General features: G+C 39.1%; 1 long non-coding RNA gene across 1 annotated transcript; it reads right to left on the bottom strand.

The window, feature by feature from the left end:
• Window positions 1-26,779, bottom strand: LOC141584160 (uncharacterized). Its single transcript, XR_012517099.1, has 3 exons — window positions 26,395-26,779; window positions 11,200-11,434; window positions 1-110 (listed from the first exon to the last, which is right to left on the bottom strand). It is a non-coding gene; the product is annotated as an uncharacterized LOC141584160 (long non-coding RNA).
• Window positions 26,780-27,523: the final 744 nt, after the last annotated feature.

Raw genomic sequence — 27,523 nt, 5'->3', positions numbered from 1 at the left:
AACACCAGTGTCATTTCTGTGGTAGTTTGTGGTGAACTAGGAAATTAGGACTTCTGCACCTCTGTGTTCAAGGTTTCAAGGGATGCTCCTAGGACACATAGCTATGGGTCCTATGGTGGAGAAAGAAATTATTAGGGTTTATTTCATGTATTTCCTGTCATCTCTATTGCTAGTTATTCCTAGTCTAGTTCTGAAAAGGATGGGCTATAAATACATATGTGTATATGTGCCAATGTACAGACTGTGTATGGGCATGTGTGGCTGTGTATATGAGGCTTTGAATTGACTTGGGTTTTGTAGCATCCTGGCCCATTCACCACAATATCTCACAACTAGTCCCAAGTAGTTTTAGAAAGGTTAGTGTTGCCTGAGTATACGTAGCATCTGGTCTATCTTGTTTATCATCTGTAAACATTGAAATTGGCACACTTTCACTGCCTTCCCTTCCACTCGACGAGTTTTATTTGGGTTTGTAGGACTTTGGTGAATTCTGAAGAGACTTACAGATAGATATTGTAGGACCCATTCACTGCTTGTCACGTGTTGCTTGTAATTTTATACTGAGGGAAAACAAGCTCTTTGGAGTCGTAGACTCAAGTTCTAATTCTACAGTGTACTTACGATGTAACCTTCCAGAATTCCATCTCTAAACTGCGGATCATAATATCTACCTCTCTAATTTGAGGGAGTTGAAAATAATATGTTTAAAGCACCTAAAACGATGCCTGACACACTGTAGGAGTTTGAATAAAGGTCTACATCTGTTTATGTATTCTTCTTACAAATGAACTATTATATACGGAAGTCACTGAGTGCTATGCCTTGCATATAGTGTTCCATAATTGTTTTTGTGGGCGGATACAATTGCATTTTATTCATTTGTTGTGTATATCCACTCATGGCATGTAATAGGGAATTGTGAATACTGGTCCTTAAATATGAGAAATTCACAGTGGTCCACCAAGAAAGGCTGCTGCTTCTAGAACTTGTCTACAATGCAGTGCAGACAACAAAAGTCTCTCAATTACAAATTTTATTTTTTGTGTATTTGTGAGGTGAAAACATTTGTGTTGATGTTCACAAATTGATGTTTTAATATTCTGAAGATTAGAGCCATATTTCAGAGAACAGATTCTTAAATGTCATGAAAATTATATGCAATAATATTCTTAACTTAATGTTTTAGGGCTTTTAGTTAATGTTTCTAAAGTTGAATAAAAGATGACCTACAGAGGTGAAATATATTTTTCTTCTCTCTGGGCTTAGGATGGGCTATTTCTACGTATTAAGTGAAACAAGATCTTGACTGATGCAGTCTGTTTCAAAAAACAGGTCAAGGTCTTCTGACATTGCTCTGGGAGAAAGAGGAATCAGAATGTCTGGGAAAAAATTGAGATGTCAGTCTTCTCTCTTTTACATGGGAAAAATACAGCAAGTTTCCATTATTATCTCAGGGTCTGAAGGCTCACAGACAGTGAAGGAAAAATTCTGTTTTAGATGCTTCTAATGTACCCAAGTCTTTCAGGAGGAACATAGAATTCTGAACTCAATTTTTGACTGGTGTGTGAATAGAATGATATGCATTCTTGATTTTCACAGGGTCGCTTTTATAGCTCAGTGCCTATAGGGCAGAACCTCAGTGCCTATAGGGCAGACAAAATAGGACTGTAGAATACAGAATCCCCTAGAACAGCTGTCCTTAAAATATCATTCTAAATATTCCAAGCAAACACTGTTTATGATGGAGATAAAACCTTCAGCAATGCTTACAAATAATAATTCAAACAGCACCAAATCAAATGTATCTCACTATGGGTTGTGGTAAGCAGTGAGACCCAGATGGAACAGTACTGGGTCATGAAGTGCTTTGGAAACCCAAAATGGCAGCCTGGATCTCTTGCTACATTGTGAATTCCTTCAGCATCAGAGGGATGTATTGTTTACCTTTGCACCACTGGCAGCAATGCTAAGACTGTCCTCTTCATGTGACTGACACTCAATAATTATTTGTTGATGAAATTAGTGAAAGATATAGTTGACCACACTGACAAGGGACAGGCTTCAGGCTACGCTAATTAGGGCTGTAAAATATGTCATGTGGAGTTCTCAACAGATCCTCTATTTCTCTCTGCCTTTACCCTTCCTGGGAGAGGCAGGACAGACACATAGTATATCTTGTAGCTAGAAGCTGTCTCTGCACTGTTACACTGCCATGAACAGAATGAGTTTCTAAGAGAAACGTGCCTACACATAATTTTTTTCGCAGAAAACTGAGCATCTTATATAAGTTGATAGTGTATCTACATTGTTGTCTTGATGCTTCTTGAATATAACTTCCTTGAAAATCACATTTGTGTTTTGTTCTGTTACACTGAAACACAATGTTGTTTAATGGGTAAAATAGGGACTCTGGATCAGACTGCCTGCAGAAGTCCTGGCTCTGGCAATTACTGTGCGACCTGGGTAGGTAATATGATCTACAGTTTCTTGGTGTCCTCATCTGAAAAATGTGATTAGAGGATTATTGTATAGATGAAATTAAGTTAATGTACAAAAATAGACAAATAACTGTTGTTTGGCATATGATGATTCTCAAGAAAGGGTTGCCGTTTGACAGTACCACGTGCACATACTTTGCAACAGAATGCAAGAAGAAAGATGCCTCTTTTACAAGCAGCTACTCTACACTTGTTGCTTTACATACCTTATTTGTTATGAAGCAAAGTGTTAGATCAAGTGAATCAGTCTTGCCCCCTATGCAAGGATATCTAGTAGCTGTAGGCTAAAGTGCCTATGTTAATTTCCTAAGCCTGCTGTAACAAATGACCACAAATTTAGTGGCTTAAAAGAACAGATATTTATTCTCTTACAGAACTGGATGTCAGAAGTCTGCAATCACTTTCTCAGGGCTGAAATCAAGGCATCAATAAGGCCACACTCCATTTGGGTATTCTAGAGGAGAATTCCTTTATTTGCCTCTTCTCGCTTCCGGTGACTATCAACATTCCTTGGCTTGTAGAGGCATCAGTCCCATGGTCTCCATGGTCACATTGCCTGTTCCTCTGCTGTGTGTGTAAAATCTCTCTTTGCCTCCTTCTTATAAGGATACTTGTGATTACATGTAGGGCCCACCCAGATAATCCAGGATAATCTCCTTATTTCAATATATTTAGCTTAATCATATATGCAAAGACTAGTTTTTGTCATAAAGGTAACATTCACACCTTCCAGGGATTAGGACATGAATATCTTTTTGAGTGTCATTTCTCAGCCTACCACGTTATTCTATAAAGGTATTTCAAAGAAAGAACTCTTAAGATTCTGTAATGAGACTCAGTACACTTATTAAACCATCCTCAAAGCTGGTATAAAGTAGTCAAAATAATGGAGTATCTCAGCATTGAGTATCATTAAATTTAAGTTAATCATTATTCTTTTTTATTTTTGTCCTCATTTAAAACTGATTTTTAACAATTTCTGAAACCATTTAAACACCAAGTACATTAATCCTGACACTCTATGATTTCATATTCCCAGCAATTATCTGATTTTGTCATGACTGATGTTATCTTTATATTATAAATGAGAAAACTGATGTTTAGAAAAGATAAGTGCCTTGCCCAAGATTAAAACTTTGAGTAGATCCATGTTGCCAGCCAAGGTCTTTTGACTTCTAAACACACACACGCACACACACACAGAGACACACACACAGACACACACACACACAGACACACACACACACACACATATGTATATGTACCTTCCATATGTATTTTTTCATTTTCTATATGATATTATTTAGCTTCTAAACAAATATATATGTATTATAACATATTCTCTAAACAATGTGTGTGTGTGTGTGTGTGTGTGTGTGTGTGTGTGTGTGTGTGTGTATTTTTGATAGGCCAATACAACAGAATAGATAAGAAAGTATTCTTAACATTTCATCCTTGTGACAAATTGCCTTCTTAAAAGAGTTTTCTTAAGTTTCTTTGTTTTTGTTTTATTCCAGATGGGATCTCACTCTGTCACCCATGCTGGAGTGCAGTGGTGCAGTCAGAGGCCACTTCGACTTCAAACTCCTGGGCTCAACCGATATTCCCACCCCAGCCTCCCAAGTAGCTGGGACTATAAGTACATGCCACCGCACCTGCCTCATTTATAAAATTTTTTGTAGACATGGGTTCTTGCTTTGTTGCCTAGGCTGGTCTTAAACTCCTTGGCTCAAGTGATCCTCTTGCCTTGGCCTCCCAAAGTGCTGGGATTATAGGTGGGAGCTACTGTGCCCCGCCTGGGGTTTTAAAAAAAAATATGCTTTACTTTTTTGAAGAATGTTATACAAATTTTATAACTTTTAGGGTTTAAAAAGTGGTTTAATGATGAGCCAGTCATTGTAGTTTAGAAATGATAAATATTGCTCTGTGCGAAGAAAAAGTAAAGAATAAGGAGGGAGCATTCTGGAAATTTTAATCTTTTTCTTCTCTATAGCTTAACACCCATAGTTTTTAAGAAAATATAGAGTTGCTGTAGCATAACTCCTATGGAGTTCTATCTATGTAAAAACAGGCTGATATTGGTCTGTTGAGCTGCCTGTGCACAATGCAAGCATTGAAGCACTTAACATTGTTGCCTTGCAAGGTTGAAAGACTGGAGTGGGATATTGGCAATTATAGAAGGATTAATGGCAAGAAATAGCTGACAAAAGGAAACAGTGCACTGTTAGATGAGGAGAAATTGGTGGCTGGCTTCAAAGAGGGCCCACATTATTAATATCTTCCTTAAATTTTTGTCTCCATTGTTTTGCTTATTCTTCCGCTGACTGGTAATATTTGCTCATCTGAGAATTAACAAAGCTATAATTGGAAAAGATGGTTCTCAAGTGATTTTTTTAATTCTTCGTAGTTACAAGCATGAGCTCTAGCCATGAAAATCACATAAAGACTGCACTTAAGTAGTTCACCATCCAGAAGAGGGAGAGGGAGGGGTCAAGTAATGACTTACTCTGTGTACATCAATTTTAAAAATTAGAATATGGACTGAAAACATAGGCAAATCTAATAGAATTGTAGCAAAAATTAAAATGAGTGCATTTTGCAGTTCAGCTTATTTACCATTATGTGAGGGAAATGGCATTTTCAGTAGCTATTTTGGAGAAATAACATCAGTTTGGAAAAGAACAATAAAATGAAGCAAAACAGGAAAATAATTGTCACAGATGTTTCCTGGATATCCCTACATCATGCATTGACTAGTAAGTGACTTTCTTTCTATTTTAAAATCTATCCAAGAACCAAGGGAAAACTCAATAGTGAGTTCTCTGGTAGAAATGGGTTTTATAGATGCAAGGAATGTAAGAGTTCCTAAGACAAAGAAAGCTCTCCATCAGTTGAATGTTTCGAACACAGGAATATAATAAATAGGTTAGACATCAGCAAATCTGGTCCCTAAAATGGTCAAATTGCATTATCGCAAAAATGAGACAGACATTATTTGTCTAGATGCTGTAGTTTTTTTGTTAAAACTATGCATAAGCGTATACACAAAACCCACCTCTGACATCACCTTCAGTTTGATTATTCTCTCTCTCTCTGTCTTTCTCTTTTTTATTTACTATGAAACAACCTTTGTGGTGAGGTTAGTATCTGGGAAGAGCGTCCCAGAACCTAAGGTACTTTAAATCAGCGCTCCCCAACCTATTTGGCACCAGGGGTGGGTTTCATGGAAGACAATTTTCCCACAGAACTCTTTGACTCAAGCAGTCCTCCTGCCTTGGCCTCCCAAAGCGCTGGGCGTAGGGGGATGGTTTCAGGGTGAAACTGTTACACCTTAGATCACGAGGCGTTAGTTAGATTCTCACACCCTCACATGGGCAGTTCACAATAGGGTTCACACTCCTACGAGAATCTAACGCGGCTGCTGATCTGACAGGAGGTGGAGTTCAGGGTAATGCTGGCTCCCCACTGCTTACCACCTGCTGTGCAGCCACGTTCCTAACAGGCCACTGACTGGTACTGGTCCTGGGGACTCCTGCCTTAGAGTATCAAATTATGATACAACATGCAAAGTTTCAGAAAATGGCTAAAGTTAAAGAAGTTACTGAGAGGCAAATCTAAATGAGTTAGAGTGTGGGCCTAAATTAGGGAATCAATCAGTTTTTGCAGCTTAAAAACCACCCCACATCACAGTGGCTCCAAATAACATTGTTCGCTTCTGATCTTGGCTACATGTACATGTGGGAAGGGGGGCCGGTGACAGGTTTCCATGTATTTCTTTTCCCCTAACTGTATCATGTTCTTCTCATGGCGACGGTGGAAGCCACATAGTACAAGCCTAACCATATAAATACATTTCAAATCTCTGTGTCAAATCTGCTGTCATCAAATCTGCAATGAGAATCGGCCAAAGTGAGTCACAGCACCAAGCCCAAGCTAAGTGAAGTGAAGATATTCTTCCTATGGAAGTTGGGGGAGGAGACCTAGACTGAACAATAGGTTTGAGGCCCTCAGGGCCCAGCCAGGGCAACCTCACCTTCCGCTCCCGCTCGTTCTTGGTTAAATGCATCTGTTTGAGGATCTGGGAGCGCTGTTCCATCACTAACGTCTTCTCATAGGGTCTGTGAGCGCTGCAGGAGCCAAGACCCTCTCATTCACAGCGGAGTCCCCAGCGCCCAGCACAGTGGCTGGCACATGGCCAGCCTTGACTGCTGTCACCTGCATATACTGAATCCACACTTGGCGTGCAGTGCTTGGGAAACCCCTCAGGCCCAAAGGAGCGGAAATCCAGTTCCACCCCTCTACTGTCCCCAGCCCCACCCCTCTTCCACCCCCAGTCCCCCACAGTGTTACTGATGAAGTTCCCTCAGGTCTGGTGAAAAAAAAACAACAACAACAACCCAGTGGTGGGTTTTGTGTATACGCTTATGCATAGTTTTAACAATTGCTGAGCAATAATTCAAATCACCACAAATATAAAAACTTACTTTGCCTTGTGCATTGTGGCATGCAGAAAGAGCAGTGCCGGCTACAGTATCCCATGGTGCCTGATGCCATTTCCCAGACTGCTGTGGCTTCTAGAGGAAGCCAAAGATGCTGTGCACGGCAGCTGCCACTTCCCATCATGTTTTGCAGCCTCCATTTCTGTTTGCTATAACTAGGAAAGGAGACTACCAGTTGGCATGCATGTGTTGTGAAGGGATGTGGGGTCCTGCAATAGAAAGAGCTTGGGCTTGTCTGTAAGAGACTCGTGAGCTGAATTCCAGTTCTACACCACCTATATGGCCTTAGATAATATCATTACTTGTGAGTCTCATTTTCCTGAACATATACTGAGAATAATATTTTCCTCTCACTATCCTTGTGAAAACAAAATTATCTTATGAGTGATGTATCTAGCATGGTACCTGACCCCTCCAAGCAGGTGCTCTCTTCTTCCTGAAGGACCTAGAAAGAGTAAGTAGAATGAGTGATGTCAACCTCTGTGAGACAACCAGTTATCTCTATATTGTTGCCTTGAATGGCACCTACCTCTGGTATTATGGTTTTACTTTTAATAAGCCTCTATTTCTACAATTATATTAAAAGACTTTTGGAAGGAAGTTTCTTATTGTGTGTTCTGTGTCTCACACGGCACTTAGTGCAGTCTCAGCCTTGTGAGGCAGTATCAGAAGAGGTAGAAAAACTGCCTTCAAAATTAAGCATCTCTGCTAGTTTTGGGCCTCACTTGTAGCTAGCAATTTCCTTCTCTGGCTCTCTTTTCCCCATCTCTAAAATGAGATTGGAGTCTATCCCTTAGAAGTGTTCCTGACACATAGTAAATGCTTAATCAATGTGTTCTGAGTGAATGAATAATATCTATATGAAATTTTACCAGGGCCATCTGTGGTGGCTCATGCCTTTAATCCCGGCACTTTGGGGATCAGGAGGTCAGGAGATTGAGACCATCCTGGCTAACACAGTGGAACCCTAACTCTACTAAAAATACAAAAAATTATTCAGGCATGTTGGCATGCTCCTGTAGTCCCAGCTACTCCGGAGGCTAAGGCAGGAGAATTGCTTGAACCGAGGAGGCAGAGGTTGCAGCGAACCGAGATTGCACCACTGCACTCCAGTCTGGGCAACAGAGTGAGACTCTGTCTCAAAAAAAAAAAAAAAAAAAATCACTAGGCTCTAAAATTCTTTAATAAAGTAGACTTCAGGCAGAGAAATAAGTAAATGAAAGTTCTGAAATAAAATGAATTAAATGTTATTTCTAAAAATGCATTATCAGATTTCATATTTCTCCTTTCCAGAAAAATAATAAATTGAAGCAAATGAAATCCTGAGGAAGAAATATTGCCTTGAGAAAAGACAGATGTGGGCATGCTTTCCTTTTGAAGTAACTTGCGATTTCTATTTAACTATGAAAACAATATGCATTCAGGCAGACATCTTCCTAAGTTCATCATGTTGACAAAAACCCCTAGTAGAGTATACAATTCATCACATTTAGTCTTTCTTGATGACTTACAGCTTTTATATAACTCAATGGATCTGTTGGACATTGAATAACTTTCATGGGTTCCCTATTGACTCTCAATAACAAAAATTCCTGTCAACCAAAAATACATTTACCATCAAAACATAGGAATATTCTTCATTGTATTTTTTCCCTGCAAACAGATTGTTTGTAAATCTAGTTTTTCTGTAAAAACTTGAAAGAAATACATCTAAACATCTTGGTCTATTAAAGTAGCAGGAGAGATGGTTGAAACCGGACTATTATGCTTTCTTGTTGAATTCCCAGCAGTAATTTATGGAGCTTTGGGCAGTGTTACTGTTTTTATCATTCCCCTGACACTACCCTCCCCTGAGAAATATTTTTTTTTAACTACCCTTAAGAAACTGTGAAGACTTTTGAAGAGATGAGAAAGGATGGCGTATCTATTCTCTCTGTCTGTCGCTCTCTCTCTCTGGCCTTACTGTTCCGAGAAAACAGACCGAGCAATTTCTTTGAGACCCATTGGACATTCTTAGTTGTCCTAAACTGGATGTTTTAGGCACCGATGTATTGTTGTTAGAGCCTAGAATCTAGAGCCAGAGCTGCCTGTGTTTAAATCCTGGCTCCACCCCTTGGGCAATTTTTTAAACCTTTCTGTGGCTCAATTTCCTTACCTGCAGAATGGAAATAAAAGTTACTCCTGTTGTGAAGATTAAATGAATCACTATACACTAAGGGTTTACAGTAGTACCTGGCATATAGAAGTACTATGTAATTATTTACTATCGTTATTATATAAATAACATCTTTCCAGGTTCATTGTTCTATTGCTGTTGGTTGAGGCTGGGTGCTATTGTGGTTATGGTTTGTCAACTTCTTTCCTTTGGTCTTTTCACCATTTTTCCATTTTTAGAAACATACATTCAAATTTGAGGAGAAAAAGTAAACTCTTTAATAAAATCAGTTCATCAGGCAGGGAGAAATTTCCAGGCTGTTTAGAGATGTTACTGTCTTTCTCTAGCTTTGGTGTGTTTTATGTTTTCCTTTGGGCAGGAAACTCATTTTGAAATTGTAAAAAGAGTTGTGAAGCTCTGGTCTTGCATCAGAATGATTTTGGATGCATCCAATTTACATGCTGAAAATCATCATTCTAGAAACACAAAGCCATGAGTTGGGGAAAATAATCATTTCTTCAATTCAGTGTCAGTAAAGAATTTCCTGCAGCAGGAATGAAAGACAAGCTTAGAGGATACATCTGACAAGAAACTAAAAATAATCAGATTTTATTTATAATGGAATTCGCAATGTATTAGACACCTCTGGGGCATCATCGTGTTCTTTTCATTAGTTTCTCATGTGTTCTGCTGTCCTTCATTAAGATGTTTCCTCTCTCTGTTTCTGGAGAATTAAAGTAGAAATTTAAACTTCCAAGCATATCAATAAGCCACGTGTTATACAGATTCTCCATATTGTTATTGTGTAAGTGCAGATGGAGAAAAGAAGAGATGCAACATTTGAAAAAATTGGGGTGCTGTAAATTGGGTCAAATATTTGCCTTTAAAATTTAATGTCTTAGAATACAAATTACTTGTTTGGCAAGTGTCTTAGATGACTTATTAGAAGATAGTAAGTGGGGTACAGATTGCCTGGACATGTTGCTGAAGAGAGCAGCTTGTCTCTCCTGCCAAAAACGTCTTGTTGGATATGGTCAATATATCCCTAGAATGTCTATTAGGAGGCAACCCATGACCTTTATTAATGTACAGCAGAAATACTTAATGTCTCCTAAGAAATTTCAGTTTGGCATGTGTGTTTTAAAACAGTGGTAAACTGGGGTTAGGAGGTGGAGCCTTTTGTAGATCAAGAGCAGGTGGCCTACATTTTGGGACACTCCAATGTTTAAAGACTATTAAAACAAAGGAATCAATTTTGAAAAAAACAAAGCACAGATATTGTTCCTGTGAGTCTGATGACATGCAAAAACGTGCCTGCTCTTATATACACTTATTCCTTTCTTAAATTTAGGATGGAGACAGAAAAATGGAGAAACAGTCTTACTGCTATTGGGTATAATTCTTGTGACCTTTTTACATCTCTGTGATGAAATGCAGAAGGGGAGAGTAGCAAGTTTCATATTCTTAGGGAACGTTAAAAAAATCTGCCTCTTTTCCTCCATTTTCACAGCTAGATCCTAATCAACTTTCCTCTGGGATCTGATAAAGTTTCTGTGTCAGCATCCTTGCCTGGCTCTTCTACTGGAGCTGAAAAAATAATTGCTCTCTCTTAAGGATCATTTTGACCATGATATATCTGTTTATTTGAGTGCAGATTTCCTCTCAATTGCTTTTTTTTCCTTTTTTTTGGTCAGGAAGAAAACTTTCAAGCTTGTTTTTTAAAAGTTGAAAAATACAGCAAATCATGAAAAACAAAACAAAACTTCAAAGTTACATTCCCCATAATCTCTAAACCATTCCTAATATTGGGGTGGATGTATATGTATGTGTATCCGTGCATTTGATCTATTTCTTGCAATGAAACACTCCCAAACTTAGTGGCTTAAAATACAATTGCTTTCACTTCTCTTATGACTTTGTGGGTTGATAATTTGAACAGTTCTTGGTTGGGTGATTATTCTACTTCATGTTGTGTTGACTGAGGTCACTTGGTAGTTTTTAACTGGTAACTAGCTGGCTCTAGAGAGTCCAAGGCAGCTTTACTCACCTGCCTAGTATCTTGACCGCAATGACTCTGCTGAGCCCCTCTCCCTCACCAGATGAGCTGAAGGTCTCTCCATATGGTCTCTCCAGTTAGTAGTTGGAATCTTTACACTCAGGCCTCAGGACTCCAAGAGTGAGTTTCAAAAGACAGGAAGAGGAAGCTGCCAGTGTCTTAGGGGTGAGGAAACCAGCATGATGTCACTTCTGCTGTGTTTAATTGGTCAAAGCAGTTCCAGAGTCTGTCCAAATTCGGAGAGGAGAGTGTCAAAGGATTTGTGGCCATCTTTAATCTTCCCTAATTTACCGTTTGCTCAGAAATAAGTATATTTCTATTTCTCTCATATATAAACTAGTCTTGTCCTAGATCACCAAAAGGTCATCCCATTACATCAGGGATTGGCAGACTACAGTCTTCCACTTATTTTCATAAAGTTTTACAGGAACACAGACATACCTTTTGATTTATATGTTGTCTCTGGCTGCTTTCATGCTGTAACAGCAGAGTTGGATAGTTGTGACAGAGGCCTTACAGCCTGCAAGTCTAAAATATTTACTATCTGGTCACCTCCTATCAGCTCAAAGTCCAGGATCTCATATTCTGTATTAAGGCAAGGTACAGAAGAGGGTCCTTAAGCACGGTTCATCAAGTATAGTTACTCTCTATCTGAAGACCTGTGAACTCAAGCGACTAGAGCAACCCCAATGGACACCTCCTTTCAAAAAGAAATGGTAGGCACATAGTAGTCACTAGGCTGTAGCAATTCTAAAGTCTAGTCAAGCATGTTTTGCCAGTTCCTTGATTGTGGCCTTGACCTTCTCCTTGGGAAGACTTTCCCATGGCTTGTGGCTCAATCTTTGGGGCTTTTGGTTATGCCAAAATTATCCTTCCTTTTCTCTGTGACCTGTGTTTAGAGCTGAGTAGTTTTCTCAGCCTGCTTCCTGCCCAAAGAAGGTTGGGATCCAGTGATGTCTTTTCATTTTGAACGGTTTGTCTCTTTCAGCTAAAGTGAATAAAATTATTTTATAAAATTTATGAGTTTGTTAGGCATTAATTTATAATAAACTTCTTTAGACAAAAGCCACACCAATATGTTTTTCTTAGATCGTTCTTTTCTACCTTTGGCAGCTGTGAACCTGCTATATAGATAATACCCTGATGATTCTGAAAAGTCCAGCTGCTTAACTGAGATGGTCTAGAAGTATACCCCAGAGAATCCTACTAGGGCTTAAATATTTCTGAATGGTCTTACACCCATGCCTTGAAATCTTTAACTTGAAGTCATGCTTTACTGATGGCACTCTGGATTTGAGCTTTGCCTTGAAGCTATTTCATTGAGAATATTTTGCTGGGAGAGACTGGGCATAAGGAATACTTTTTAACTTTCAAACTAAGCAAGCCCTAGCTTCTTCATATTTACTCTAAATTCTTATGGAATACTTAATAGTTCCTTTTTAAGCCTGCCAGTCTTCTCTAGTCTGTTGTCATAAACATCTACAAGCAAGTTGTCACCTACCCTCTGCAGGGCAGTCTCCCCAGAGCAGATTCCTGAATTCATTAGGCATCCTTTCTATTTTCTACATGACCGTAGGTGTTAGTGTTGCCAAACTTTCCACAAGTTATCTTCTTCACCCTCCAAACTCCCACCAGCAGCCTCCCTAGGCCCTTTGAGCTTCTTCTTGTTGCTCATCCCCAGAACCAGTGGCTCATATTTTAGATTTTTTGTTTGGGCATCATTCCATTTCCAGGTACTGAATTCTTACATATTTATTGCATGATTACTGACATCATTCTCTTTTACCTCTCCTCTCCTGTAACTTGATGTATTCTCTCTATTGCACACACACCAAATTAAATTACTCTTTCTCATTTTTTCTCCAGGTCTTTTGCAACAATGACCATGTGTTTGGAATAGTCTGACAGAGTTGAGATTTGTGTGTCAAGGAATCCCTAAGTCAATGATAATTGTTTACACCTATATTATTTCCTAGGATTGCTTTCCTCAATCTCTTTTAATGCTGCAAGTTGGCAGGAAAAAAAATTTGAAAGAGAAAAACAGAAGGAAATTAAATATAAGGACAGGAGAAAGGTCATAGGCAGCTACCTCTTTACCTTTGGTGTAGTTTAGTTTATGAGTTTAGGTAGGAATTTAAGAAGTGCTTGGTAGTTAAGTGTATCACGATAAACGGCCATAGCATGGACTCTGGCCCTTTTTTCCTTTTATTGGTTCACCATTCCTGAATTCCCTACGCATCTTCAACCTAATAGATGGGCAATGCTGAGAGATTAGCAGGTGAGTGTGGGCTGTGTATACAAACAACCAGTTGCTTCTGGGTTGCTTCTGGGTTGTGTCAACTGGCTTTTGGTTAACTGTCTTAAATCACTACCACTATTTTCTTAGACCTGTTAGGGTAGTGATTCTTGGAGAGGTAGTGGAGTGGGAATGGTAGAGAGGAAGGAAATGGAGGAAAAGAAGTACATATACAGAAAAAAAAAAAAAAACGCCTGGACAGCTCATTCAAAATATACATACCTGGACTTCCCAAAAGGAATCACTAGAGAGGTGGTGGTTGTTTTTTCCAAGGGCTCTTTGTAGTCCTATAGTATCTTCTTCAAAAATTGGGCATTTAATTCTATTTTAGCAAACAATTCTGCTTGCTTTACAATTTTTCAGCTCATGGTTGGGCGCCGGATTCATGGTCAAAACTTTATAGTACAGAGCTCTGAACAAGTCACTTCTACCTCTTTGAGGGCCTCATTTAGCACCCATCCTTCCTATTTTACAGAGTAGTTTCAAATACTATAATGGATGTGAAGTACCTGAAAACTTTAAAGAACCCTGAGCCTCATTTCGAAGGGCCTTTGAAAGGCTTTCCTGTGGAAGGAGCATTATCCATGTTGGCTGTGGTGCCATGGGTAGCAAAATTTAAAACGAAACAAATTCAGCTTCACTTTCCACTGCATGCTCCAAGTGCAGGCAGCCAGCTACTCTGCATTTGTGAGGCGTTAAAACATCAAGAAAGACTTCCAAGGGGGTATTCAAAATCCAGTTAGGCAGCCATTAGCAATTCTTCCTCCTCAAAGGAATAGAAGGGTTCACCTGGAGTCTTGAAGATGATTTTTTTTTTGGAGAGGTCCCTTAGGGTGTTTGGACGCTCCCCATTACATATGGTAGGAGTAAAGGGGGTGCCTTGTTTTTCTTTTCAAGTTGAGGGAAAGAGGTTTTAGTGGACTGAACCACTGTTGAGAGCTAGACATGCTTTTCTTAAAGTTGCTGTCTGATTTATTAAAAAATATAACTCCACAGCTGGAGACTATGGTTATCTGGCTGTGACTGTGGTGAGAAAAGAGGTAGATACAGTGACACCGACCTGCTCAGAAATTGGGCTTTTAATGCGATTTCACCAGGCCATTGCTACTTGCTCCTTTAGAGCTGGTCTAGCTAAGGATGCATGGTTATTTTCTCTGAGCTGGATAAGGTCACACAGGAGGAATTGTCTTGGATCTTGCTCCAGAGTGTCACAGAAGGAGACTGGGATGTCAAGAGAAGTACCAGCAAGAAATCCGACAATGGTGGGATGTCAAGGGGCTTCCAGGAATCCACAAAACGGTTTTTGAGAGAAAGTCCAACTTTGAATTTCGGCCAAGATCAGACAGCATCAAAATTATATTGCCATGGCAGTACCAATGAAAATGAGAACTTTCTTGACCTTTGCCTCCTCTCTTTCTCCATCCTTAACCTGGAGGCAGCAGAGGTAGCCTAGTGAGTGACTGGGACGAAAGTGCCAGGCGGGGAAGAAGAGAGAGATATGTGTGATCATGAGTATAAAGAGAAAAGTCATGGGGACTTTCCAAGTGTTTATAGGGGCATGAAAACAAAAGAACCAAGTCCTCAGAGCAAGCTTTAATAGCAGTGACAGTAAATACATTTTCCGTTGCACCTTTGTAGTCTTAACTTGCTCAATGCAATGATGGCACAGATGCTTGCATTAGAACCTGGTGGTGGAAGATGCAGGCTTATTTCTAAGAAGACATTTGTAACCATGAAAGTTGTTCAAAAAAACTTTCTCAATAGAAGATCTTTGTTTGACTTAATTATAAAAGTTGTGATAGCTACAAAATTAGGACTCAAAAATATGTTATATAATGTTTGTTCACTGTCAGTGTTTATCAGTTCTTTTCTTCCCGCCTCACCTTATTTTACAAGTTACTTTTGGCTGAAGCTAATACAAATTGCCACATTATTCCACACTATTTCCTGGTCTTACCTGTACAGATAACATATTAATTTAGCTACTAAGGCATTTTTTAGCTTTCAGAAATGTAGGCAAAAGTTGGAAGCTATATCTCATTTCAGAAAACCTACAGACTTATTAAGGGAGAGATAATATCCACAGATAATGAGAAAAGAATCTTTTCTCATGCTATGGACCATATTTTAATTCCAAGAGCTTGTCTGATTCTCAACTAAAATATGTGGGCAGTAGATGTGAAGATAAGAAAGACATCTAATTTGGCACAACTGCCCAGAATGAGTGTCAAGGTAACAGTCTAACTGCTCATCAGAACCAGAAACTGATTACAAGTTCTTTGGGAAATACTTTTCAGAGACTGGAGAAGTCTCTTATTTTGAAAAGTTCTTCTCTATGCTATTTTCAGGCATTGAGTAATGCAAAAGGTTTCTAGCTAAACCTAGCTGACTACTTGTAAAAAAGTCAAATAGTAGAAAAGGAGATGTAGATTTATTTTTCTTTCTTTCTTTTTCTTTTCTTTTCTTTTTTTTTTTGACTATTCTGAGTTTTCTGGGAACGGCTTAGGAGATTTTCCTTTACACCCAGCCTTTCTTCATAAAAATGAGCACAAGTTTGATCTATTTTCGAACTTTATAGTCTTTTACTTAAAAATCTCCAGTCTAGTAGATGTATTTTTAGGACATATGGCCAGCCACAACCCCCTTTCCCTTAGAGCTGCACTATCACTACCCACCCACATGGGCAGGCCAAAAACAATGCATACACAACTCTCCCTCTTGGGCCATAGCAGATCAGACTAGAGGTAAACTTCTGAGTATGGTGGGTCAATTTAGTCTTTTTTCCAGGAATGTGGAATTGAGATTCAGAAATGCTAGTTGACTTATTCAGTTGTCTTAATGGAGTAACATCAATTTCTGAAGAAAGGAAGGAATTTGCACTGTGCTGGCCATTTTGAGTCACATTGGCTTCAAAGAAAGATAAATATGAAGCCAACATGCTGGGTATATACCCAAAGGAATAGAAATCATTCTGCTATAAAAACACATGCTCATGGATGAAGTGAGGAGACCACAGAGTTGGACAGAATGAGAGCAAGAGTGTGAAAGAGAGACCAGAAGAGTAGTTAGTTTTCAATGGGTTTCCTCTCATGTTCCTAGTCTTTGCTAATGCCATTGATAGGCCTTTGATTCCATGGCATACCTCAAGGCCCTCATAACATTTTGTCCCTTTTACTTGTTATTTGTACTTTTTGGATTAAGTGGGTTTTATTATTTGCAATCAAAAAACAAAAGTTACTGGAATATTCACCCCATTGCAAAAGTAAATTTTGGCAGTTCAACACACTCTTTGACTTCCATTGCTAGTGACTGATCACTTGGAAGGCTTCGTCTAATGCCAACTCAGAAATCTCAAAGGGAATACTATTTATATCCCCAAACATCTATGGTTGTTTGCACCTGTGTCTTAAAGTCTCTGAGAAGCACACTCAACTTTTTATCTATCATTGCAGGAAAACAGACCTTAGGAATACATCATCAGCCAATATTTATGTCCTTCACTGCAACTAGGGCTTCTCTCTGCCATGTCTTCTCCTACTTATCACCACTAGAGTCATAAAGACCAAGATTCAAATCCTCCAGACTTTTCTCAAATAATGAAATTATGCTAATGTTAAAAATCAATATGGACACTACACCTTCCTCTCAAGACTTCTTAGTTTCTTCTGTTGCAATTTATAATGTGGCCTTTACTTTAATTTTTGTAATTTTTTAAAATTAAATTTTCAGTTCCAGGATACATGTGTGGGATGTGCAGGTTTGTTACATAGGTAAACATGTGCCATGGTGGTTTGCAATTACTAAAATGTCAAAAAAACAACAGATGCTGGCAAAGCTGTGGAGAAAGGGAATGCTTATACACTATTGGTGAGCTGCAAATTAGTTCAATGACTGTGGAAAGCTCTTTGGAGATTTCTTAAAGAACTTAAAACAGAGTTACTAATTGACCCAGCAATCCCATTATTGAGTATATAGCCAAAGGAAAAAGAAGTTGTTCTACCAAAAAGACACATGCACTTGTATGTTCATCACAGCACTATTTGTGATAGCGAAGACATGCAAACAACCTAAATGCCCAGAAAACACTGGATAAAGAAAATGGGGTACATATATACCGTGGAATACTACACAGCCATAAAGAAGAATGAAATCATGCCCTTTGCTGCAACATGGATGAAGCTGGAGGCCATTATTCTAAGTGAATCAATGCAGGAAAGGAACACCAAACACCTCATGTTTTCAGTTACAAGTGGAAGCTAAACCGTCATGGACATAAAGACAGCAACAATAGATACTGGGACTACTAGAGGGAGGATGGGATATACGTATTGAAAAACTATTGGGTACTATGCTCAGTACCTGGGTGATGATAACAATTGTATCCCAAACCTCAGTGTCATGCAAAATACCCAGGTAATAAACCTGCACGTGTACCCCATGAGTGCAAAATAAGTTGAAGTTATTAAATAAATAAATGTATTTTTAAAAATTTAGTGTTTGTCTCTGAAAGCAATCTTATTAATCCTATTAACCAGATTTTGCACTCATTTATTGCCTACTGATTTGCACCAAGATTGGGAACTGTGTTTAAATTTACCCTGTATAATCGAGAGATTTTTTTCCATCGTTTCCTTGAATTTCTATCAGCTTTCATTCATTTGACCAGTTGTTACTGCTCTCCCATCGTGTTTTAGGCCATGTACAAGACTCTAGCTCTACAGTGGTGAACAATAACAACAAAAAAGACTTGGTATTGCTCTTATGGGGAGAAATGGATATTAAGTATATAAATGAACATAAACATAATTAGTGTTGGTGATAGAAGCTCTGAAAGAAACAAAGTGAAATATGGAAGGCGACAGAGGAAACACAATGGTTGAGGAGTCAGGGAAGGCTTCGTAGCAGAGGTGACGTTTTGTCCATGATGGAAGGGCTGAGGAAAAAAGCCAGAGGAGACAGCTTCCAGACAGGGAAGTGAGGGTTTTGAGATCTTTAGGATTTGAATCAAGTGTGGAGGGCAGTGAACTTGACCTATATGACAAAGTTGAGCTGGGAAAAACTTTGGCATGTTGGAATATTTTAAGGGAAGCCAATGTGGAATCCATTTATAACACATATTTTACAGTATCCCTGTTACTATCCTGAAATGAAATTCACATGTACTTAAATACATAATTTCAAAAAGAATCAATATAATACCTTAACTGGAATATAAAAAAATAAAGTCAATAAATATACTGCAAGTTAATAAAAGTTTTAATTTGTGGATTCTTGGCCACAAATATTCTAGAAGGTATAATGAAGTTGTCAGATGTTTGTAATACAAACATCAAATCATTATGAATGAAACACAGCGTAGACTGATTCAGTTACGTTGGTTGGTAAGTCATATTTCATGAGTTAGATTGCTATCGGTGACATGATATTCCTACATGAGGAACACTGGTACTTTTGTGAATAAAATGAAATACCACTTCCCTTCATTAACACAGAAGTCATTTATATTAAAACCCTGCAAAAATTTTTTGGTAAATATAAAAATGTAATCAGGTTCTGGTAATACATTTAGAAGAGATGTTTTAACTTACGTGAATGTTTAGTAGGATATTCTAAAGTTGTGTGGAATGAACAAAGTTTCTTCACCATGCTAGCTCTACCCGTTAAATGTTAATAGCGACCTCCAGTCACTCTGGTAAACAAAAATGTACTTAACAGGGAATGTGTTGCACCCTTAGGAGCCATTGGAGTTGAGCCTTTTGACTAATTGGAAGAGATATGCAAGACGAGGCTGGAGAATGGGCCGAGCTGGGTCATCCAGAAAGTCTACAACCCAGTAGGTAGGTCAAAGAGTTGCAGGCTCCTCCTTCAAAGTCTCGTGGGTCTTTGCATAAACTTTTGACTTTTCAGTCTTTTGGCTTTGTTTGTTTTATGACTATTTCTTATAAACAATGTATTTTTTTTTCTGAGTTATTTTTAGATTCACTTGAAGAGACATTATCAACCCCTTGGGTTTCTAGGTTGCAAATCACTCTGCTGTTTATACACAAACCAGAGCAATGTCAATGAACAGAGGCTGCTCAAAATGTTTTTGATAAGCAAATACAAATCAACTACTTCCTTTCCTTTTCTTCAATCTTTTAGTACACATCTTGATTTTATTTTATATGTGGTTATTTGTAAACTTTCCTAACCCATTCATTAATGTTTTCTGTAGTTATCAAAATCAAGAGTGAAATAGTTTATTTTGAAACCTCTTTATTCAAGAGGGCTTGTATTCTTCCCTTATTACTTGTCTTTGTTAATCAAATATTGGAGTTTGGATCTATTTTATAACTAACACTTTGTTTCATTAAGAAACCTTTCTTTTTGACATTTACCTTTAGTTTTATAACTAGATTTGCAATTATTTGGATATCTGCTTTTAATTGGTCTCCATGTTCACTGCCTATTCTTTTATGCTGACTTTTCTGTTCCTGAGTGTTAATTATATCTCTTCTTCTGTTTGTCTTCAAATAATTTTTTTCAAGAGGGGTACAAAGGTGGTGTCTTCCCAGAGATGTCCTATTTGATCACCTTCAGTAAGAGGCCACTTGAATAAGTATTGAATTCTTGGGTCACAACCCTTGAATAATTAGCTCCTGAATAACTGAGAGTTGATTTGAATAACATAGCATTTTAAAGAACACCATGTCCAAGAACACCCTTATTTACACTGTTTTGAAATGTAATTTTTTGAAATAGATTTTTGTTTCAACTTCTATATGTGGAGCAACTTCTTTATTGCTAGACATGAGATGCCCTATCCCACCTCTGTCTTAGAAGATCAGATACAGCAGAGACATTAGAGGGGTTGGCAGTCATTCATACTTTCATTTATTCAACCAAGAATACAAAGGTGTATGATTTACCTAACTTTTATTGAGCAGTTACAGTTTTGGCTTACAAACACCATTCAAAAGAAGAGGAGGTTATGATCCCTGACATTTGAGGAATTTACTCTCTGGTTGGAGACAAGAAATCTATAAAAATAACTGGGGAGCCAGTGATAAGGCCATGTACATATAAGGCATGTCTCTAAAGCAAAGAGATAGAGGTTTCATGCCAGAAGTAAAAAACTAATAATATCTACACACTCTTAATATACATAAAAGACATAAAAGTACTTATTTATTTAATTTTGCATGTACTGTTTGCCCATCTCTACTTGGGATATTGAATACCTATCCAAAAGTGATTAAGATTGAGTAAGAAACTCAGTTTACACAACAGTGAGGAAGAGAATCAGTCATAAGAAAATGCATTTGGAGTAAAACTGGATAGTAAAGACTTTCTGGAAGAGGCATATCTTTATGCTATCTCAGTGTGTTACTTGAATAGATATATAGTTAAACAGAAAGGATGTAAAACCTCAGGCTGAAGGTAAAATGTCATTATGTTTATGATTTTTTTTCTTTCGTTCAGTACAGGGGACTTTATTGATGGTACATGACAAGGTGGGGCTCCCTAGGCTTCTCCTGTTCTTCAGGGGGTCAGGTGTGGAAACTGTATTGAAGGGAGAGTCTCAGCATGGTCAGGAACAGAGTGTGGCAGGGACTTGCCAGCAGCTGAGGGCCTCTGTCTTCCTGTTGTATTCTCACTGGGGCTGGTGGTCTAGGGGGCACTTACTCCGTGGAGGCAATGTGTCCCATAAACTCTACCACCCTGTTGCTCTAGCCAAATTCATTGTCATACCAGAGTGTAAGCTTGACAGAGCGGTCGTTGAGGGCGGTGCCAGCCTCAGCATCAAAGGTGGAAGGGTCAGTGTCACTGTTAAAGTCGGAGGAGACAACTTGGTGCTCAGTGTAGCCTATGATGCTCTTGAGGGGGCCCTTCAATGCTCCTTCATCACCTTCTTGATGTTACCATATTTGGCAGGTTTCTTCAGATGGCAGGTCAGCTCTATAACCAACATGTTGGCAGGGGGACACAGAAGGCCATGCCAGTGAGCTTCTCATTTAGTGTAGGGATGACCTTGCCGAGGGAGCACTGGTTAATTGCAGGGATGATGTTCTGTAGAGCTCCACAGCTGTCATGCCAGTTTCCCAGAAGGGCTGTCTTCATCTTCTGGGTGACAGTGACAGCATGGACTGTGGTCAGGAATCCCCTCCATGATGCCAAAGTTGTCATGGATCATCTTGGCTGGGGGTGCTAAGCAGTCGATGGAACAGGAAGCATTGCTGATGATTGTGAGGTTTTTGTTGGCTTTTCTCATGATTCACACCCGTTACAAACATGGGATCATCAGCAAAATGGGCAGAAATCATGACCCTTCTAAGTGAGCCCCAGCCTTCTCCAAGGTAGTGGAGATACTCATGGATTCCATAGCATAATCAGCAATGGCACCTCCCTTTTTGATTTGGATGGGATCTTGCTCCTGGAAGATGGTAACAGGATTGCCTTTGATGACAAGCTTCCCCTTCTCAGCTTTGATGGTATGTGGAACTTGCCATGGATGGAATCACTGGAAAATGTGGACCATGTAGGTGAGGCGAATGAAGAGGTCCTTGAAGTTAACAATATTTACTTCGCCAGAGTTAAAAGTAGTTCTAGTGACCAGGCACCCAATAAGGACAAATCTGTTTACTCTGGCCTTCACTTCAACCATGGTGTCTCAGGGACACGGCTGGCAGTGCACAAGATGTGGCTGTCTGTAGAATGGGAGGAGCAGAAAACCTATATTTATGATTGATATATAATTGCATCAACACAGAAGAACTGTTGGTGCTGAGCATGCATCTTGCATATTTGGCATCCAAAACTATTGCTTGATATGATTTTGTTTTAGTCTAGAACGTTTTTTGGTAATATTAATATTTGGAGAATTACTGCTCAGCTCCTCTTCAAAGAATAGAACACAGAGATGGTAGAGTTGGCAAAATGTAAACTAATATGGATGAATCTAAAATTTTTTGTAATGATTGATTTTGTGTCACAGGGTGCCCAGATATTTGTTTAAACATTCTTTCTGTGTATGTTTGTGAGCGTATTTCTGGATAAGATTAACATTTGATTTTGTAAACCGAGTATAGCCGATTGCCCTGCACAGTGTTCCCAGACCTCATCCAATCAGTTGAAGACTGAATAAAAAAAGTAGGCTGAGTAAGGAAGAATTCACTCTCTCTGCTTGACTTCCTTTGAGTTGGGACATCAGTCTCTTCCTGTCTTTGGACTTGAACTGAGACCAAAACTTATACCATCAGCTCTCTTGCTTCTTGGGCCTTTAGACTTGGACCAGAGCTATACCATCACCTCTCCAAGCTTGCTGACTCTCTTAGCTTGCACATCTTGGGGCTGGTCAGCCCTCATATTGCATCGGCCCATTCCTTATAGTAAATCTATCTCTCTCCACACACATACATGCGCGCATGTGCACACCACACACACACACACACACACACACACACAAACACACACACACACGGTTCTGTTCTCTAGAAAACCTTAATACATGTTTTGGTATGGAGTCTAGAGGAACAGAATCTTAAGAATGAGCTTTCTGAATTGGTTCTGGGGTTTCTGGAATTGGCTCTCTAATGTAGTTGGATTTAGAGATGCTCGTAACTCTATTTCTAGCAGTAAAGACAGCACTGATAGTACATGCTGTGCTCTGGTGATAGCGATGCACAGAATAGCACCATTTGATACTCTTAACCACTTATAGGAAGTAAAGATCGGAATGACTACTTTGTAACACTTTTGGCAAATTAATGAGTATAAGGAGATTGGTTGGTTGCTCCTATTGTCACTGGCCTAAGTGGGAACAGAAAAGGATGAGCTCCGGGATTTGAATATGATAAAGATCAGTGTCCCAGAGACTGATAGGTGGATCATAGGCATCCCTTAGCCTATTTACTTGAAAGGGTGCTTGTACCAGGTGTTAACAGACTGGGTGAGTAATTTGAGGGACTTGCTCCAATACTGGGAAAAATGAAAACATGTGACCATCTTGGAAAGTGTTTAAGAGCAGGGACAAGCTTTGTTCAATTTTGAAAAAATTGCACATCCATGGGCTTGGGTACCTTTTTACTGGTATGCATTCATTAAAGGCTGGTTAAACTGGGCCACATTTTTGATGATGGGGCATTTCCCTTCCTGTTGAGGCTTTTCGGTAGCAATAGAATTGTCTAGTAGCTGAAGAATGAGTGCTGGGGTGCAATGTTCTGTCAAACCAATAAGGAAACTCCAGAATAAGTATTTTTTGTCTGGCACTGCTTTTTTGTTTGTTTGTTTGTTTTATAGCTGGCTTGACTACTGGCAAGAAACTCAGGGCACATAAATTCTAACTTGGTTTTAACTGTAGGAAATTACATGGCATCTCTTGGCCTTCAATTTAAGTAGAATAATCATATTAACCAAATCATTGTGCTGTTATAAAATATATTTTAATAACAATATCCTCATACCAAAGAATCCCTTTGGTGATGAATAAAAAGTTGGTATCATGAGGCGGTAATTCCCAGCTCAGTAGGAGGGAGAGAACTACAATGGGAAGTACTGAGGTTCTTTAACCTCATCAGGGAACAATTACAATAATCACAATAACAATAATAACAGCAAAAAAACCAGTAGTACTTGCCATTTATATCATGTTAGAGCCAGAAATTCTGTAAGAGGAGGGTGGCACCCTGGTTAGAATGAGGTAGCGAGGCTGGGAGACACCTTGAGGTTGGGTTGGTATAGCACTTTACCTTCCACTGAGAAGATGATAACAGGATCAAAAGAGTGGGGATGGGCCGGGCTCGGTGGCTCATGCATGGCCAACATGCTGAAACCCCATCTCTACTGAAAATACAAAAAATTAGCCGGGTATGGTCACGGGCACCTGTAATCCCAGCTACCCAGGAGGCTGAGGCAAGAGTATCAGTTGATTCCGGGAGGCGGAGGTTGCAGTGAGCCAAGACTGAGTCACTGCACTCCAGCCTGGGCAACAAGAGCAAGGTGCTGTCTCAAAAAAAAAAAAAAAAAAAAAAAAAAAAAAAAAAAAAAAGGTGGAGGGGGATGGGGCCAGGTAAGTGGAGGTGAGGAATCAGGGTGCGGGCGGCACATATCAAGCTACCTCAATCTTGTGGGCTGAATTTTTCTAAGCCAAGCAGACACCTCACTACCAAATGAAAGACCCAGTGATGGTTTTTTGTTGTTGTTGTTACATACATCCTCACTGAGCAGTAATGGTTTTAAATGCATTCAATCCAAGCCTGTGCCTTTGACAGTCAGTTTTCTCTAAGAATTTATCCCTGCCATGCACGGTGGCGCGTGCCTGTAGTCCCAGCTACTTGGGAGGCTGAGGTGGGAGGATCGCTTCAGTCGAGGAGTTCTGGGCTGTAGTGTGCTATGCTGATTGGGCGTCCACACTAAGTTCGGCATCAATATAGTGACCTCCCGGGAGCAGGGGACCACCAGGTTGCCTAAGGAGGGGTGAACCAGCCCATGTCAGAAACAGAGCAGGTCAGAAACTCCTGTGCTGTTCAGTAGTGGGATTGTGCCTGTGAATAGCCACTGCACTCAAGCCTGGGCAACATAGCAAGACCCCATCCCTAAAAAAAAAAAAAAAAAAAAAAAAAGAATTTATCCCTAATGTTGACAGGATAATATTACCTACTAGCACATGAGCTCATGAGAACTTTCATAGCTGTAATTAAAGATGTATAAAAGGCATGTAACACTTTCAACTCAAGTCACATGCTGGTCTGTTTTATCAACTATTTGCAAAAGTTCTCCTGGTTGGTGATTAAAAGTGGATTAACAATTTGAGTTTCTTTCTTCAGAGTTATCATTTAGATTCTTCAGCAGAGTACTTGAGCCATGCCTTGAGACACATACTCCAAGCTGCTTCACCCAGTTTTAAACTCTGGATTGAGCTTTACATATTAAACGTGCACATTTGTTTTCCAATTTTTGAGCTTTGCCGGGGCGCCCTCTCTAATTAATCATCCCTTGGGTTTAGAAAACTTCTGCCCAATCCTTTCTGATTTGTTAAAAGAAACACGGAAGGTTTTAGTTTGAAAAAGGCCTTATCTGATAAACATCACATGATAAGGATTTGGACATTTAAGTACATTTTCTTTTTAAATCTAGTGGCTTTCCCGAAGTAGAAAGATGGAGTGTTTGCATACATCCACTATCCACCAACATAAGCAGAAAGAAAGCTTGATACAGTAAAGGAAAGAAATGGCTATTTAATAGTTCTTTTACTTTCCACTCAGATCACATACACATTAACCAAACGAGGCCTCACAGCATGGAATCCGATATCATGGCAATGTTTTCAGGAAGCAATAATTGAATACTCCTCATTAAAAAGGTTCATAAAAGAATCCTATTAAAACCAATACAAATAATAAACCTTGAAAATGCTGCTTTAAATTCCAAGAGGATGGCGAAGATCTGTGACAGTAACAGTCTTCCTTTTTGTAGAGTGATTTTGAAAATCCTGTGGGCTGATTGTTTCCAAGCCAAGCTGGCGTCTCACTACCGAATGAAAGACCCAGGGACTATTTTAAATGTGTTCTATCCAAGCCTGTTCCTTTCACAGTCAGTTTTCTCCAAGAATGTATCCCTAATCCTGACAGGATACCCAACCGAAAGGCTAATTGTTTTTAATCACTTAATTAATAGGTAATTCTTACGAAGAGCCCAACACCTGAACCCACCGAATCCTCTTTGCATGGGCAAATCCAGCTAGTTAGATGCGCTAATTTCACTAAATGAAAATTTGGACAAACTGTACGTTACTGTAAATAATGGTAAATGTATGCACTTCAAAATTAGTAATAAAAAAGTTATTTTTTGTTCCCTTTTTAATCACCGAGACGGCTGTGGAAGGCCCCAAATGCACAGGGCATATGGCTTACCTCACTACCCCAGATGGTGCTGCTGGCCCAGGCTCCCTGGCGTCCACCCTGTCAGTTTTCTTTGTTCCCTTGGCCCTCACCCCGTCTCCTCAGCCTTCCAGCTGCATTGCTCTTGTATGCTGCTCTTTCTCAACGATCTCTTATTTTCTGTTATGTCTCAAGATGTTTTCTTCTTCTCAGGGATTTTCCAAGCTTCTTCCACACTCAGGTGCTCAGACCTGTTTATGGTCTGGCTTCTAAAGGAGATCAAAGTGCATATGGACAGGCAGTTACGTATTAGCCAAGGATTGCTAATGCATTTCTTGTTTGTAAATCTCAGAGAAATAAGACGAAAGATCTTAGATTTTTATACACTCTGGTTCCGTGGTTTCTCAGCGTTTCTGATCTGAAAAGAATAAGGCACGCCTTTTAGCTACGCACTTTCCGTTTTGTGTTTCTGATAAAGCCGTGTAGTGGCTGTTGTTGCCAACACAGTAGTCATTTAATAAACCCTGAATGTCTGTAGCATTTCTTCTCATACATTTCAGTGAGTGCTCTTCTTTTCTGTGTTTATTTTTTATTTTTTTTCCATGCACTATTTCTTGTACCCTCTTATACTCTTCAGCCTTTGGATTCTAGATCAGTGGTTCTCAAACTGCTTCATCAGAACACCTGAAGTGCTTGTACAACACAGATTGCTGGATCTTTTTTTTTTTTTTTTTTTTTTGATGTTTGTCATTTTTATTTGCAATACTTTAGGTCCAAGTTTCAAACTGCAATATTTTTACACTCAAGACACAGTCATGCACAATCCATATTTCAATTTTCTATTGCTTCAACCACATTTTAAAATAACAATATCGGAAACAAAAATCCTTAAAAAGATTGGATGCTGAGGCCAAAAGGATGGAACCATACCATCAGCAGGTCTCCAAAAGAAATAACTTACTTAAAAATCAACAAACAAAAAGACCATACATACCTTTAATCCAAAGTTACAGAAGAATTTCACTACACGTGGTTTACAGATAACACATTTCGACAAAAGTAATGCACAGCCAAATGAGATACAATTCTGATAAACAATGAAAATGTGGATCCTCAACTCGTTTTGCGTAGATGTTGTAAGCTTATGCCCAGGTTTTCTGAC

The sequence above is a fragment of the Saimiri boliviensis genome, chromosome 4 (genome assembly GCF_048565385.1).
Source record: "Saimiri boliviensis isolate mSaiBol1 chromosome 4, mSaiBol1.pri, whole genome shotgun sequence".
Classification (NCBI taxonomy): domain Eukaryota; kingdom Metazoa; phylum Chordata; class Mammalia; order Primates; family Cebidae; genus Saimiri; species Saimiri boliviensis.
The sequence above is the reverse complement of the archived record's forward strand: the minus strand, read 5'-3'. Positions and strand labels throughout refer to the sequence as shown.